The following is a 16,640-nucleotide window of genomic DNA, read 5'->3' on the forward strand; positions in this document are numbered from 1 at the left end:
AGATCAAGTGAAACTAACATTCATGGTCTATGAGTGGGGGTTTCTGTCAGTTTGACAAGTAGACTTTGTAAGTAGATGTATGATCATGGACAATGCATTGATTTGACGATGACCATAATTAATAGACAAACTTTGTTGGCCTCCTAAATCACTCAATATGACATTGATTGATCAAGGCAATCCCTTGAGATTTGAACCGGATAATCGCTTTATCCTTTATTATTGTATTTAAACAGGCACATTGTTATCTGTGGTCTATCTCTCTGCAGATAACAGAGCTTGGTTTATTAATATATGGTTTCCAGTGTACACAAGTGACTTTCAAACATCTTCATTTCAATAGAAACGCCTCTCCCAATCAGAGTCCACTTATGAAACAACCAGCACCCTCCTCTTGTACAGCGTAAATGGTGTTCTCTCTTTTACTTTATTATTCCTTATGAATTGAACTGTTGAGAGCAACGTGAAAACCTTTGTCAAAATTGGTCTTTTTTCAGCAATACTCTGGCTTTGTACTATAAATTACATTACTAAATGAAATAACGACTTTATTATTAATCTTGACAATTTAAGCAAATGGGATTGTAACGAAGTGCATGTTAAAATGTATCCCAATGAGTTTTTCTATCCCATGAATTTTAAGCAATGCAAGAGCAGGCATTGTCTTCGATTTGCAATTCATTTCTTAATATGCGTTGCAAATGAGAGTTCAATGATGAACATGTTCCACAATACTATCCCTCCAAATGTTTCAAAAGAATATGAATTAAAATGACAAATTTGCACTACGATCTGCTCTGGAAATTCTTGAACTCAGCTGCTTTAAATGGAAGAGTTTCTTCTTCGTATGTTCACCTGCACGTTCTTTTTCCTTTCTCTGTTGTTTACCCAGTATCAACGCATCAAGAGGAATTGAGTTTATTTGACTGGTAAAGCAGGGTTTTGGCCTTAAAGGCGCAGGTAGGACATTCTCAAGAAGAGGAAGACACATGCTGTCATGACTACAGATTTAAACTACCTGAATAAGATTCATTTTTAAGATGTAAATATGCGTGTTGCTTTTAAAATCAATGACTGGGCGATTGTTTCGGGCAGCCTAAGAAAACTCACAGGGCAGTTAACGGCTAAACTTGTTTACATGCCTTACAGCATCGGCAGTAAGTGATAGACAGACTTCTCTGAGATTTCGTACAACCAAAGCTTCAGATCTAAACTCAGCAGTCCTGTCACATAAGAACTTAAGAACTAAGAGAAGGAATCATTTATCCGGCCCTTCGACACTATTCTGCCACTCAATCCGATCGTGGATAATCTTTGCATGGACTAAGCTCCACTTATCCGCATACTCATCGTATCCCTTAATTCCTTTATTTTTCAAAAGTGCAACTACCATAGCTTTACTGAAGTAGCGTCAATTACACCCTTGGGCAAGGAAATCCATAAATTAACAACCCTCTGGGTGAACAAGTTCCTTCTCAATTCAGTCCTAAATCTGCTCCCTCTAATCTCGAGGCTCTGCCCTCTTAGCTGAAAATGTGTTGCTGGAAAAGCGCACCAGGTCAGGCAGCATCCAAGGTGCAGGAGAATCGACGTTTTGGGCATGAGCCCTTCTTCAGGCCTGCCCTCTTATGCCCTCTTATCCTTGCTTCACCTCCCAGTGGAAACATTGTATCTACTTCAATTTTATCGATTCCCTTAATCATTTAATATGTTTCCATGAGATTCCCCTCATTCTTCTGAATTCTATTGAATATATCCCAGTCTACAAGGTCTCTCCTCATAATCGAAATCCATCAACTCTGGAATCACCGAGTGAACCTCCTTCATTGGCAGTACATCCTTTGTTTTGAAGGAAGAAGACGAAAAGCGCACACCGTACTGCAGGTGTGGCCTCACCAACACCTTGTATAGCTGCAACATTACGTCTCTGCTTTTACACTCAATCCCTTTAGCAATAAAGGACAAACTTTAAAATGCTAACCCAATTACTTCTTGTACCTGCAGACGAACGTTCTGCGATTCATGCACAACAGCACCCAGGTCCCTCTGCATAGCAGCATGCTTCAACCTTTTAACATTCAACTAATAATCGTTTTTATTGCTACTCCTACAAAAATGTGTGACTTCAAATTTATTAACATTGTATTCCATCTGCCAGACCTTTGCTCAGTCATTCAATCTATGTGTGTTCCTCTGCAAAGTTTCCCAGTCGTCTGCAAACTTTCCTCTGTCACTCACCTTAGCGTCATCTGCAAACCTTGACATAGTGTATGTGGTCCACAATTGTAAATCAGCTCTATAATTTGTAAATAATTGCCCTGAGGCACACGACTAGTCACCGGTTGCCAACTAGATTAGCATTCATTTATCCACACTCTTCGCTTCCTTATTGTCAACCAATCCTCTGTCCATGATAATAATTTACCCCAAACGCCATGCATCCTCATCTTATGCAGCAGTCTCTTGTGCAGCACCTTATCGAAGTCCTTTTGGAAATCTAAGTACACCACACCCACTCGGTCCTCATTGTCTAACTTCCTCGCAATGTCTTCATAGAATTCCAGAAAATGTGACTAGCATGACCTGCCGTTCATGAACCCATGCTACTTCTGTCCAACGGGACAATTTACTTCGAGATGCCCTGCTATTTCTTCCTTGATAATAGACTTAAGCATCTTACCCACTACAGAAGTGAAGCGAACTGGTCGATAATTCCCTATCTTTTGTCTACCTCCCTTTTGAAACAGTGGCATCATATTTGCTGTTTTCCAATCTGCTGGGTCTGCCCTAGTCCATTGAATTTTGGAAAATTACAACCAGTGCACCTGCTATTTCTCCCACCATCTCTTTTCGTACCCTGTGAGGCATTCCATCAAGACCTGGAGATGTTTCTGTCCTTAGTTCCAGTAGCTTTCCCAACACTAGCTCGTCCATAATAATGATAGTTCCCATGCCCTCACCGCCCTTCATCTCTTCGTCACTTAGTGGCATGTTTTTAGTATCCTTCATTGTGAAGACCAATGCAAAATACCTGTTTAATGTCTCGTCCATTTCATAATGTCCCATAACTAAATGCCTCTTCTCATCATCTAAAGGACCAACATTTACTTTCGCCACTTTTTTTCATTTTATGTATTTGTAGATACTTTTGCTATCCATCTTATATTCTGTGCTAGTTTTTTTCTCATGCGTTATCTTACTTTTCTTTATTCCTTTTTTTTGTGGCTTTCTGTTAAACTTTAAAGTTTTCTTAATCTTCTAGTTTCATGCTGCTTTTTGTCACTTTGTATGCATTCTCTTTCAATTTGACAGCATGTCTTATTTCCGTAGACAACCAAGGCAGATTGCCTCTCTTCTTACAGTCCTTCCTTTTCACCGGAATATGCTTTTCCTGAGGACTTTGAAAAATTTCTTTGAAAGTCCTCACTGCTCTTCAATTGTCCCGCCATAAAATATTTGTTTCTCGTCTACATTAGCCAGGTCTGCCCTCATTCTATTTTCTTCAAACACAGGACCCCAGTATTGGATTTTATCTTCACACTCTCCAGCTGTATTCTAAATTCAACCACACGGTGATCACATCTTCCATGAAGATTCTTAACTATAAGGTCATTAATAAATCCTGTTTCATTAAACAGGACCAGATCAAGGATAACTTGGTCCATCGGTTCCATTATAGACTGTTCAATAAATCTACCACGGATTCACTCAATGACCTCACCCTCAAGGCAACCCTGATCGAGCCGCTTCGATCAATCTACATGCAGGTTAAAATCCGCCATAATAACAGCCGTACCATTTTTGAAGGCATCTGTTATTTCTTTGTTTATTGCCTGACCCAATGTGATATTATTATTTGGTGGTGTATAGAGACTATGCCTCTGAGTACGTTGTCCTCCTTAAAATTGCTAATTTCCACCCAAATGCATTCAACCTCATTCTCCATAGACCCTATGTCATCTCTCAACAACGCCCTAATATCGTCTTTGAATTTCAGAGCTACTCCACTTCCCTTATATTACTGTCTGTCCTTCTGAAGAGTCTTGTACCTTTGGATATTTAATTCTCAGTCGTGACCATTCTGTAATGGTTACCAAATCGCTTTCATTTGCGATGATTTGTGCCGTTAACCTTGTTACAAATGCTCTGAGCATTGAGGTCAAGCGCCTTTATGCTAGCTTTCACACCGTCATGATTCACAACATCTCTAATATCTCCTGAATTGTTGATCCATTTTGCTTCTTTCATTGTCCGCCCTTAATGTAAACCCTCCTGCATGCATGTGAACCTGCTGTTCACCTTTAAATTTATCATACTTCCTGCCGCTTTCCCTTTCGCTGCCACCGAACTCACAAGTTTAAAGTCGAGAGTGTGATGCAGGAAAAGCACAACAGGTCAGGAAGCATCCGAGGAGCAGGAGAATCGATGTTTCAGAGAAGAGCCGTTCATGAGGAAGGTTCTTGCCCCAAACGTCAATTCTGCTGTTCCTTGGATGCAGCCTGACCTGCTGTGCTTTTCCTGCACCTCACTCTCGACTCTGATCTCCAGCATCTACAGTCCTCACTTTCTCACAGGTTTAAAGTCCTCACGATCAACCTATTTTTCCTTTTCAGTTCAGGTGGAGAGCATCCCTTTGGTACAGATGCCTTGGGTTCCAACATTGATGCAAATACCCCATGAAAGTAACCCCATTTTCCCAAGCCATTTCCTTTGCCTCGTGTTTGATTCCCCAATTTTCTTATCTCTAAGCCGATTTGATCATGGCTTGGTCAGTAATACAGAGATTATGACCCTCGAGGACATGTTCCTTACTTTTGTTCCTTGTGCTTCAAAATTCCGAAATAGGTCCTTCATTCTAGTCCCAATGTGGACCACAACAGTTGGATCTTTCCCCATCCGCTCCAATATCCTTTCAAGCCTGTCAGAGATATCCTGCACGCTGGTACCAGTCAGGTAACACACAATGTAGAACTCCCAATCTGGCTTGCAAAGGATACTGTTTGTCCCCCAATTATAAAATCCCCTATAACAATGACTTGTCTTTTTGCTCCCCCTCTTGAATCGTGTCATGGTCAGTTGGCTCATCCTCCCCGCAGCCCTTTTTCTCCTTCACATGGGGAGCAAGAATCTCATACCTTGAATAAGGACAAAAGCAGAGACGCCTCCACTCCTGAACTCAGAAATCTACACCCCTCCGACATGCCTTACTTGCAATCACACCCTGTTGTCCCTGATTACTACCTGAATTTGAATCACTTAATCTGCCAGGTGTGACTGCTTCCTGATGCAAAGCATCCAAGTAACTCTCCGCCTCCCGGATGTGCTGCAGTGTTTAAAGATCAGATTCCAGACCATCAACTCTGAACCAGACTTCTTCCAGCAACTAACATTTGCTAAAAATGTGAGCACTGCCGTTCACAGTGGGACCAGACAGCTCCAACATCATACAGTTACATCACATCACCTGCCAATCCATCTCTTCTTAGTTACTTCATTTATGCAAATTTATGTTCTAATTAATTTCTAGTACTTCTCTGCTATGGTTTAATTCAAATAACCAATTAATAGATAATTACAAAAATGCAAGCAAATTTTTAAACAACCACATACTACAGAAGAAAAAAAAAAGAAATAGAAAAGCCTTACCTTATCAACCGAACACAAGTTAGAGGAGGAGGTAGGCTGGAAAACACTGCACATGTAGTGTCTTGGGTTCAGCCGCTGCCCAAATATATTCCTGGCGTCCCCATGGTCTTCAGTGCCTCCAATATCTAGTTAGTGAAAATTCAACACTTCACTGGAAGAGGAGGCACACAAATTTTCCCATGCTAAATGATGGACGAGCTCAACACATCAGTGTAAAAGGTTCAGCTGAAGCATTCGCGACAACATTCAGCTTGGTGCGCTGAATGGATAATTCACCTCGGCCTTGCAGATATTCCCAGCATAGCAGACAGCAGTCCTCAAGCATTTAAATACTCTCCAATTGATATCAAGAAACAGATAGAGACACTGGATACTGTAAAGGCTATGGTCCACACCACCATTCCTTCAAATGTACTGAAGAGTTGTGTTCCAGACGTTCCCATGCCTAGAGTTGTTCTCGTACATTTAAAACATGCCCTCAAATTGAAATGGGAAACTTTCTCGAAATGATCTGTATACAAAAAGAAAAACTTGAGTAGAAATCGAAGCTGGCCAATTAATGTTCCTTCAGTCTACATTTGATCATCTGTAAAGTGATGAAAGGTGTCACCACCAATGCTGTCAATCAGTACTTGTTCAGTAATAACCTGCTCAGTGATTCCTAATTTCGCTTCCACTCAAGGCACTCAGATCCTGACCACAGTCCTGCCTTGGTTCAAAAATGGACAAAAGAGCTGAATTGCAGGATGAGGTGAGAGTCACTGACCTTTATATCGAGGATGCATTCAACCGAGTGTGGCAGTAAGAATCCCTCAAAAATCTCAATTAGTGTGCATCGGGAAGCAAACGCCCTGCTAGTTGTAATTGTATATGGCACACGGACAGATGGTTCTGGATGTTACAGGTTAGCCACCTCAGCTCCAGGTCATCAGTGCAGGAGTTCCTCAGGGCAGTGTCTGCTTCATCAAATAATTTTGTTCCATCATATCACCAGGAGTAGGATGTTCACCAACCATTGCATAAGGCTCTGCACCATTCGTGACTCCCATATGATGATGCAATCAATGTTCAAAAGCAAAAAAAAAACACATCTGGACATTCTCCAGACAAATGATAATTTATACATCCCACAGTAATCCCAGACAATCGTCAATAACTGACAGTCTAACCCCTGCCCCCAACATTCAATGGTGTTATCATCACTGAATCATGGGATCCCTCCAATGCAGAAAAGAGACCATTTGGCCCATTGCATGTAAACTGACCGTCTAATGAGCCATTCCTGCATTAGCCCGAAATTCACATGGTAACACACCTAACCTACCCATCCCTGGCTCAACTGAGTATGAACAATCGAACTAATTTGCACGAATTTGGAACATGGGAAGAAACTGGAGCATCAGATGGTAATCCATATAGATATGGCGAGACTGCGTAAAGTTCACCCCAATAGTGAATTGAGGCCAGCTGCCTGGGTTTGTGCAATAGCAGTGGTAACCAGTGAGCCACATTCCGATCCCTTACTGAATCTCCCAATATCCATGTTCTGTGGGTTACCTTTCACGTATGCCACAAAAGCAGGTTAGAGTCGAGGAATACTGCAGCGAGTAACTCACTGCCTGACTCGCTAAATCTTGTCAAAAATTTAAAAGGCACAAATCAGGAATATGATCTATTACGCTCCACTAGCATGGTTGGGTGCAGCTCCAACAACAGTCAAGAAGATTGATACCATTCCAGACAAAGTAGTCCACTCGATTGCCTGGGACCGTCCACATCCTCCACTACATATGCTCATGGACATTCGTGTGTACTAAGAACAAGATGCACTGCACAAATTCACTGAACTTCTCCAGACAGCACGTTTCAAGCGCACACCAATTTTTATTTAGATGGATAAGGGGGACAGGCACATGGGAGCACCACAACCACCAAGATCCCCTCCATGATGTTGCTGTTGCTCGATAAAGTCATGGAACTCCCCTCTTTACGTCATGGGATTCAAGCTACAACATTTGGTTTCAGAGGACAATTTACCAATACATTCTCGCGGGCAACTTGGAACAGGCAATAAATTCTTTCCAGCCAGGGCCACACACCACCCAAGAATGAATAAAAATAATGTGAGACCATGAATGATAAAATTGCTCGATCAATGCAGCTGCCCGTTTAATTTGTTAATTGATACTGTCATTTGCTATGATCATTCTTTTGCACCATTTTCTATTCATCCGACAGCATTTGAAGCCTGGTGGATTCAGCTGCTATTCCTGTCCATTGCTGTAGCAAGCAATAGCTATTACATAAAAATCCCATATTTCCAAACATGCCTTGAATTCATCAGCTTTACCGGTAAGACACCTTACATTGCAATAAATGAAGTTTAATTAATCAGCACGACGTCATTATCAGATTTGCTCTTGCTTGTCATTTCCTATTAATTTGATGCTTTAAGAATCAAAACTGTTCTCACGTAATTACCCATTTACACTGGAAGTTAGGATCCCTCCATCTCCTCTCTCGAATAGTTCACCGTTTCCCTTAACAGGATTAGCAATTCTTCCTGCAAGGATAATGGACAAATTCCAGTAGAGGTGAAAGCCGCCTTTTTTGAACAGGTCTTTTCGACACCAGAAAACATCAAAATGATCCAAGAACCCGAATTCCTAAAAATTACACCATATCTTCAGCAATTGATTTATCTCCATTATCTTTTTAGTGTTTCCCTCATTTGAGCTTGTCAGTGGGAATAAACAGAGATAGCTACATTTGAGGTTCTTTCTTTTAATATTCTACCTAACGTTTTATATTCACTCTGTAATATCTTAATCTTTTCCCTGACAATGCCATTCCAACCAAAGTGTACAATAAGTTCTGGTTTCTCACTCTCCCTTTTAACAACATGCTTGAAACGTTTTGAGGTATCCTTAATCCTGGCATCAAGAAAACAGCATATTATCCGATGTTCAAACTCACTGCAGCAGAATCTCTTGCCTGTTCCCTTGACATGACAGAACTTAAAAATTACTGTTTCAAATGCTGTCAAAGCCCGCCTCACATAAATTTTGTGCCCTATTTATCACAGTCTCTTCCATTTTCCTCTGAGCGAGTATGCTTTTCAACAGTACTCAAAACTAAATATCTATTGAGATATAAATCGTGACAGCAGACATTTGAATTACCTTCTTATCTTTCCTAACAGTCACCCACTGATCTGATTGATAATGCTGTGTAATCACTTACAGTCATAAAGTCATAGACAAGTACAGCACGGAAACAGACCCTTCAGTCCAACGTGTCCATGCCAACCATAAACCTTAGCTAATTTAACCTCATTTGCCAACACTTAGCCCATATTCCTCTAATCCCTTCTGATTTGTATACCCGTTAAGATGCCTTTTAAATGTTGAAACTCTACCCGCCTTCACCACATCCTTTGGCTGTTTAATCCCTGCATGCACCGCCCTCTGTGTGAAAAAGTTGCCTCCTTCTTATATTTTTCTTCTCTCAACTTAAATATTTGCCCTCTATTTCTGGATTCTCAACGTAGGGAAAATACCTTGTATATTTACCATAAAAATGCCCGTTATGAATTTATAAACCTCTGTAAGGTCACTCCTCAGCCTCTGATGTTCCAGCCAAAACAGCCCCGACCTATTCAACAGTTCCTTACAGCTCAAACCCTCCAACTCTGAGAACATCCTCGTCAATCATTTTTGATCCATTTCAAGTTTCAGAATTTCCTTCCAATAAGAGGTAGACCAGAATTATAGACAATAAATCCAAAAGCTAAAACAGAGGTGTCAGTACTTTTTTTAAAAAAAAAACATGGTATTAATTTTAAAGAGCGTGGAACGATTGTAGGAAATAGGAAACTTAGATCTGCATGCAGGAGCTCGCAAGGAGTTGACCATATCCTGGTGCATCTTGCTGCTAGACCTCGTCAGCTTCCTGGAGAAGTGGCTCCTGAATTACCTCGGGCTGGAGTTGTAGTCAGGCCTGTTGATTGTGGAGCGGGCCCACTGGATTGCAATGAGCAGGGCCGGGTTGGACCAACGCCCCCACGTGGTCCCAGTGTGTTGCCTGTATCATAAAGAAAAATAGTGAGTGATTGCAACAACAAGAAGACTGCAAAGAGATTCACAGGCTTTAATGTACAACTTACCAAGTTTAGTGAGATTTTAGGACTTCTCAGGGGCCCTAATTAAGGAAAGGGCGTTTGATGAAGTTAAGAGTAAATTTCGTGTTGCGTTTCGCTCATGGAGGGGCGCCATATCATTTTCATTCTGCAGAAAAGGTGAAGGTCTTTGTGAATTCTCCGAATTAAAGGACTCAGGTCGTGGTGTTGGGGGAGCAGCATCGTTACAGACAATGACATGGGTTCTTTTTAGTTCCCCTTTTTTTCCCCTCTCTTCCCCCCCTTTTTTTTAGTGGTTATCGGCTTTATCCATAATACCTTGCTATAAAATCGGAATTATTACATGTATCGGTTGAGTTGTTATTATCTGGGGCTTTTTCTTTAACTGCTGTCCTTTTTTTTTTGCGGATTGGGGTTGGCTATACATGTGGTTAAGATAAGTGTGTTTGTGATCGCGCGTTTGTGTGTTGGTGGGGGCGCAGTGGTTGGGCATCCTTTGTTAATTCTCAGAATGTAAGTAACAAGTTTTCTTCATTTGTGAATTGCCTGTGGCAAGGGCACGGCATTGGGATGGTAGCAAGGTTTGTGAGGTGTGCCCCCTATGGGCAAAGGAGGAAATCTCTAGTGACTTGGGTTTTTGTTTGGGTGCTTTCTTAAGTTAAATGTCGTGATTAGTTTTTTTTGTTATAGTAGCTTTTATTGGAGCAGTGTTTCGCCTTTATGGAGTTAATGTTTTGTCCCTCGCACATCTGAAACTGTAGCGGGGTTCGGTGGGGGGCGGTGGGAGGGTGGGAGAGGGATGGTGTGGTTATGACAGGATATTCTTCTCCTCCTTTAGCTCTAACACAAATAAGTGGCTCTTCTGATTAGAAGGAACTTCCTTTTCCAGTTAATTGAACAATTTAAGGACGAACATGGACGGTTCATCATTCTTAATGGTCTAAGACATGGAGAAGAGTATGGCTTCCTGAATATGTATTCTCCGCCGGCACATACTCTTAAATTTATAATTATACAGTCACTAAATTAATGAGTCTTGGGGTGCACCGCATGATCATAGGAGGGGTTTTTAATTGCCTAACACATCCCACGGTTTACAGGGTGCCAAAAGGCCCAGAAGACATGCCTGCACACCTAAGCAGTTGTGTCTGTGTGTGAGGAGTTGGGATTAGTGACTGTGCGGAGGCACCTCCACGCTAATGGAGGAGACTTTATGATCGATTCCAACCCGCACAAGTGCCATACGTGAATTCACATTTTTTAATGCAATCAGATTTTTTGGACAAAACATTGGCGTGCAAAATTGGGGATATAACTATCTAAAACTTCCACCAGTGTATTTAGATGTTAAATTCAAGGGTGGTGGAATGGATGCACGTCACTGGGGCATGGACCCATTCCTGGTAAGGGACAGCAAATTCTTTGAGTACATCACAAGAGGGTTCATGGCCTTCTGCAAAATCAACTTGGATATGGCCAGTAATCCGGCCATAATTTGGGAGGCCACTAAGGCACATCTATGAGGCCGAGTTATTTCGAATTCAATGACTTGAAGGAGGCAGACGCAGGAGCAACAACGGATGCTGGAGATCCGGCGGCAGACACCTGAGGAGGTATACTATAATGGGCCCTCTTTTGTCAAGCTACAGAAGGGCACGGTCCTCTGGGCAGTCCTTGACTCACTGCACACACAGGAGGCAATAAAAGAGGTATTCTTTGCCCAAAAAAGACGGTTTGAATTTGGAGATTAGAGCTCCCCAGTATAAATGCGTAACAGATTTCCCTGTTGAATGCGCCAATGACAGTGCAGGGAGTGCAGAAAGTAATAAAGCAGCTCCAGGATGGCAGAGCCCCAGCATCAGATGGATTCCCAACTGAATTCTACGAGGAATACAATAATGTGCAGGTTAAGCCCCGTCTGGCGATGTATAGCTATTCATATGCACAGGATGTTCTGCTGCGCTCTCTTAGGGAGGCTAATATCTCTCTCATTTTAAAGAAGGGGAAAGGCCCCGAAGAATGTGTTTCATTCAGACTAGTTTCACTCTTGAATGTAGATTTTAATATTCTATCCAAGATGCTGGACCTGAGGTTGGGAAAGGTGTTGCCCCATAGTATAAAAGAAGATCCGGTGGGTTTTGGCATGGGCCGTAGATCCTTCAACAATGTCAGGAGGGTACTGATCATAGTGCAGGTGTGCCAGGAAAGATTGATCGCGGGTTTCCGTTGATGCACAAAAGGCATTTGAATGGATAGAATGGTCGCACATGTTTGGAGTCCGAGAGCACTTTAGTCTGGCGGGATTCTTTTCCAGATGGGTGCCAGTATTGTCTAATGATTCTGAGATGATGGTCATTATAACCGGCACTAAGTCAGATAACTTTAATATGAGCAGAGGTAGTGGACTGGGGTGTCCTCTTTCACCGCTGGTATTTACCTTGACAATTGCGCTGTTAGTTTAGGCTATTAGGAGGGATTCTGAAATAGTGGCCAGGGATGGGAATGGGGAGTGTACGAATTCTCTGTACGCTGATGACGTCCTTTTCTTTGGCCAATCCGGAGGATTCTGTTCCTAGTTTAATTCAAACAATTAATTTATTTGGTCGTTTTTGGAGTCTAAAATGAATTTTACAAAATCGGAAGCAATGCCTCTCTGGCGCCATGCGAGCCCTGTGTAAAGTTTTCAATTGCATTGCCTGCGCTGTGTGACATACTGAAAATTTCCTTGCATTTTCCTGTATATCTTCCCATGGCTCCAATGAGATATTATTGCAGGTGCCTGAACTCACGGAAGGCATGCAGTTCCTGTTCAGATGGCCGTCAAAAGGTTTTCTGTATTTGGGAATTTTTATTACACCTGCTTTCCACCAGCTGCGTAAAACTATCTATGTCCAAATATTGGAGAGGATAAAACAGGGTTTGCAGCAATGGGAGGGATTATTATTTTAGATTAGATTCAGTGTGGAAACAGGCCCTTTGGCCCAACAAGTCCACACCGACCGGCCAAAGCGCAAACCACCCAGACCCCATTCTCCTACATTTATCCCTTAACCTTAATCTAACACTACGGGCAATTTAGATCGGCCAATTCACGTAACCTGCACATTTTTGGTCTGTGGGAGGAAACCGGAGCACCCATGCAGATACTGGGAAAATGTGCAAACTCAACACAGTCAGCCGCCTGAGGCGGGACCTGAACCTGGGTCTCCGGCGCTATGAGGCAGCAGTGCGAACCATCGTGCCCTCTAATTAAACTTACTAACTTGTAGCTTTGACAGTGTGCGGGAGTTGTGGCCTTCCAGACTTGAAGAGATATTCAATCACTGCCCTGTTATGTGTCGAGGTATGAGGGAATTCAGAGTGGATTTGGCTTGATGTCGAAGTCTCATGATATCCGTGATGAAGCAGTGTAAGAATACAATAATTTTAAATTCGGTGACATCCTGAAGGATAATGAGGCAAACCGAGGGCAATTGGCGCATGAGCTCGCCATTTACCCCGTTGGTGGGAGATTTATACCTGGGGCAATGGACTCCGGCTTTAAGTTATGGGATAATAAGGGAATCTCCTGATGAGGAAATTTATTTGAGGGGGAGGTCCATGGTTATCATGGTAGGCCGAATAGCCCTGATTAAAATGAATGTTCTTCCTCGTCTGTTGTTCTCTATGAGAGTGCTTCCGTTGTTGCTACTTCTACGAGTAGTTTGGAGACTAGGTTCTTTTATTTGGCATTGCAGGTGCCCTCTAATTAAACTTACTAACTTGTAGCTTTGACAGTATGCGGGGAGATGTGGCCTTCCAGACTTGAAGAGATATTCAATAACTGCCCTGTTATCTGACTAGGTATGAGGGAATTCAGAGTGGATTTGGCTTGATGTCGAAGTCTCATGATATCCGTGATGAAGCAGTGTAATAATCCAATAATTTTAAATTCGGTGACACCCTGGAAGATAATGAGGCAAACCGAGGGCAATTGGCGCATGAGCTCGCCATTTACCCCGTTGGTGGGAGATTTATACCTGTGGCAATGGACTCCGGCTTTAAGTTATGGGATAATAAGGGAATCTCCTGATGAGGAAATTTATTTGAGGGGGAGGTCTTTTAGCCAACTAAGTGAGAACATTAGATTGTCCAATGGGGACCTTTTCCAGTACTTTCAGATAAGGGATCATATGCAGAGGAAGAGGAAGATTGCACTCCTGGCTCAATTTTACAAGTCAGACGTGGAGAAAATAGTACTCCGGTGTCCGGGCGCTCTTTTAGGTAGCACTTTGTTTTATTTACAGAAAGGACGTGCTTTAGCGAATGTGGATGGACTCTGTAGGATGTGGAATCAAGAGCTAGGAGAAGATATCTCATTGGAGGCATGGGAAGATATACGGGAAAATGCAAAGAAAATTTCAGTATTCACACAGCGCAGACGATGCAATTGAAAAGTTTACACAGGGCTCGTATGGCACCAGAGAGGCGAGCTCAGTTCAAACGAAGATCATCACCAGGGTTACTGAAATTTAAACTGAGTATAGTCACTGTTACACACTGCTACTGGTAATATTGTAAGATCCAGAGATACTGGAGTACTATAGTAAGGGAGTTGAAGGACATCCTGGAGATTGAAATTAAAGTGGATCCAGTATTTCTTCTTCTGGGGTTGCCAAATCTGCCCTCTCTGAAGGAACACGTGAAGAGGTTGTGTAACATTCTGACCCACTGTGCGAGGAAGAACATTTTAATGAATTAGACATTGGAAAAACCACCAAGTTTTATGGGGAAGGCTTAAGCTAGTGATGGAGCATCTCCCCCAAGAATGTCTCATAAATATGGTGCACACAAAACGGAGCAGGTTTACAAGACATATTGGCCCTTTTAAATTACGTTGACGCAGACTTATCAGCCACATTAATTAGGGCCATGGTATACCGGTGGGAATTAGTCTGGGCGCCCGTCCGGCCCGAGGAGGGGGAGACTGGGGAAATGAATACGGGTACAATGACTGGTGCTGCCAGGGATGGGAAACTCAGTGGAGGTGTGATGAGTGAAATAGAAAAAAAAAGTAGTGAGATATAATATAATTTAAGTTAATTTGAATTCAGTTTAATTTAATTTCCTTTTAATTTGTTTGTACATTAGTTCAAGTTGAGTAGATACGTTTGTTCTGGTAGAGTAGTAGTTCATTATTAACAGTATCATGGTATAACATTATTGTAGTGCCTCTATCTTTCTGTGTTTTGATATTACTGTTTTTGTATTCAGATGTTTCGTAAATGATTTAAAAAGATTTTCAATAAACATATTCATGTAAAAAAATCCATCAGTCCTTCACACTGTTTTCACATTTAAATTCTAAAACGTATGTTGCGACTTTATTCTTGCTTATGAAATATACTAGTTCGCACATATCTGGATGGAAGTTTCATTTTCCAGCCTTTCTCGGTTTATTAAAACTATCCTTTGAGTTCTTCCTTTTATGAGATACACCAAAAATATTTGGTAGCTGACACATTTTGTTTGATTGTACATGCAAGTAGTAGACAATAATGATATCGGACATGCCCTTTTCAAGTATTTAATCTGTTTTCCTGCCAAATATATGAATCAAACGAAAAGACATGGGCCGAGGAGTAGCCAATTTAGATAAGTGTGAGTTGTTGCATTTTGGAAATGCAAATCAGAGCAGGACTGATACAATAAATCGTGAGGTCCTGGGGACTGTTGCTGAATAAAGAGACCTTGGAGTGTAGATTCATAGATCCTTCAAAGGGTAGTGATGAAGACATTTGGTATGCTTTCCTTTGTGGTCAGAGCATTGAGTGTAGGAGTTGGAGGTGATATATGGGATATTGATTAGGCCACTTTTGGAATATTGTTTGCGATTCTGGTCTCCCTCCCATCGGATCGATGTTGTGAAAGGGATCTAAGAAGCAACATTTTCATGCAGAGGGTGGTGCGTGCATGGAATGAGCTGCCAGAGAATGTGCTCGAGTCTGGTCCAAATAGATCATTGAAATGGCATGTAGGTCGGTATATGAATGGTAATGTTTTACAGTGATATGGGCCAAGTGCTGGCAAATGGGACTAGATAAAGTTAGATATCTGGTCAGCATGGATGAGTTGGACCAAAGGATTTGTTTCTGTGCTGTACGTTTCTCTGACTGCATGAGAGTAGCAAGAATAATCCAGGTAAGTATCGATCAGCGAGGCTGACATCAGTGGTAGGGAATTTGCGAGAGAAGATAATGAAGGATAGAATTTATTTACATTTGAAAAAAAACTGGCTTATCAGTGAAAGGCAGCATGGTTTTGTGCAGGGAAGGTTATGTCTCACCAACCTAGTAGAGTTCTTCGAGGAAATGACCAAGTTGATTGATGAGGGAAGGGATGAAGATGCCATGTACGTGGACTTCAATAAGACATTTAATTAAGTTCACTATGGCAAGCTGATGGAGCAAGTGAATTTGCATGGAGTCCAGGGTGTACTAGCTGCATGGATAGAGAACTGGCAGGGTAACAGGAGACAGAGTGTAGTAGTGGAAGGGAATTTCTCAAATGGAGAACTGTGCCCAGTGGTCCACAGGGATCCATGCTGGGACCACTCTTGCTTGTGAAATATGAACGACCTGGAGGAAGATGTAGGTCGTCTGATTAGCAAGTTTGCAGATGACACTTAGATTGGTGGAGTAGCTGAGAGTGAAGAGGACTGTCAAAGAATGCAGCAGAATATAGATAGATTGAAGAGTTGAGTGGAGAAATGTTCCACAGAAATCAGTCCAGGTAAATGTGAGGTGATGCATTTTTAATGATACAATTGTAGAGCAAGTCATATAGTAAATGAAAAAATCCTGGGGAAACCGATGTG

This window comes from Chiloscyllium plagiosum, unplaced genomic scaffold (assembly GCF_037043375.1).
Source record: "Chiloscyllium plagiosum isolate Xiang-an unplaced genomic scaffold, Cpla_swu_hap1 HiC_scaffold_35, whole genome shotgun sequence".
In the NCBI taxonomy this organism is placed as follows: domain Eukaryota; kingdom Metazoa; phylum Chordata; class Chondrichthyes; order Orectolobiformes; family Hemiscylliidae; genus Chiloscyllium; species Chiloscyllium plagiosum.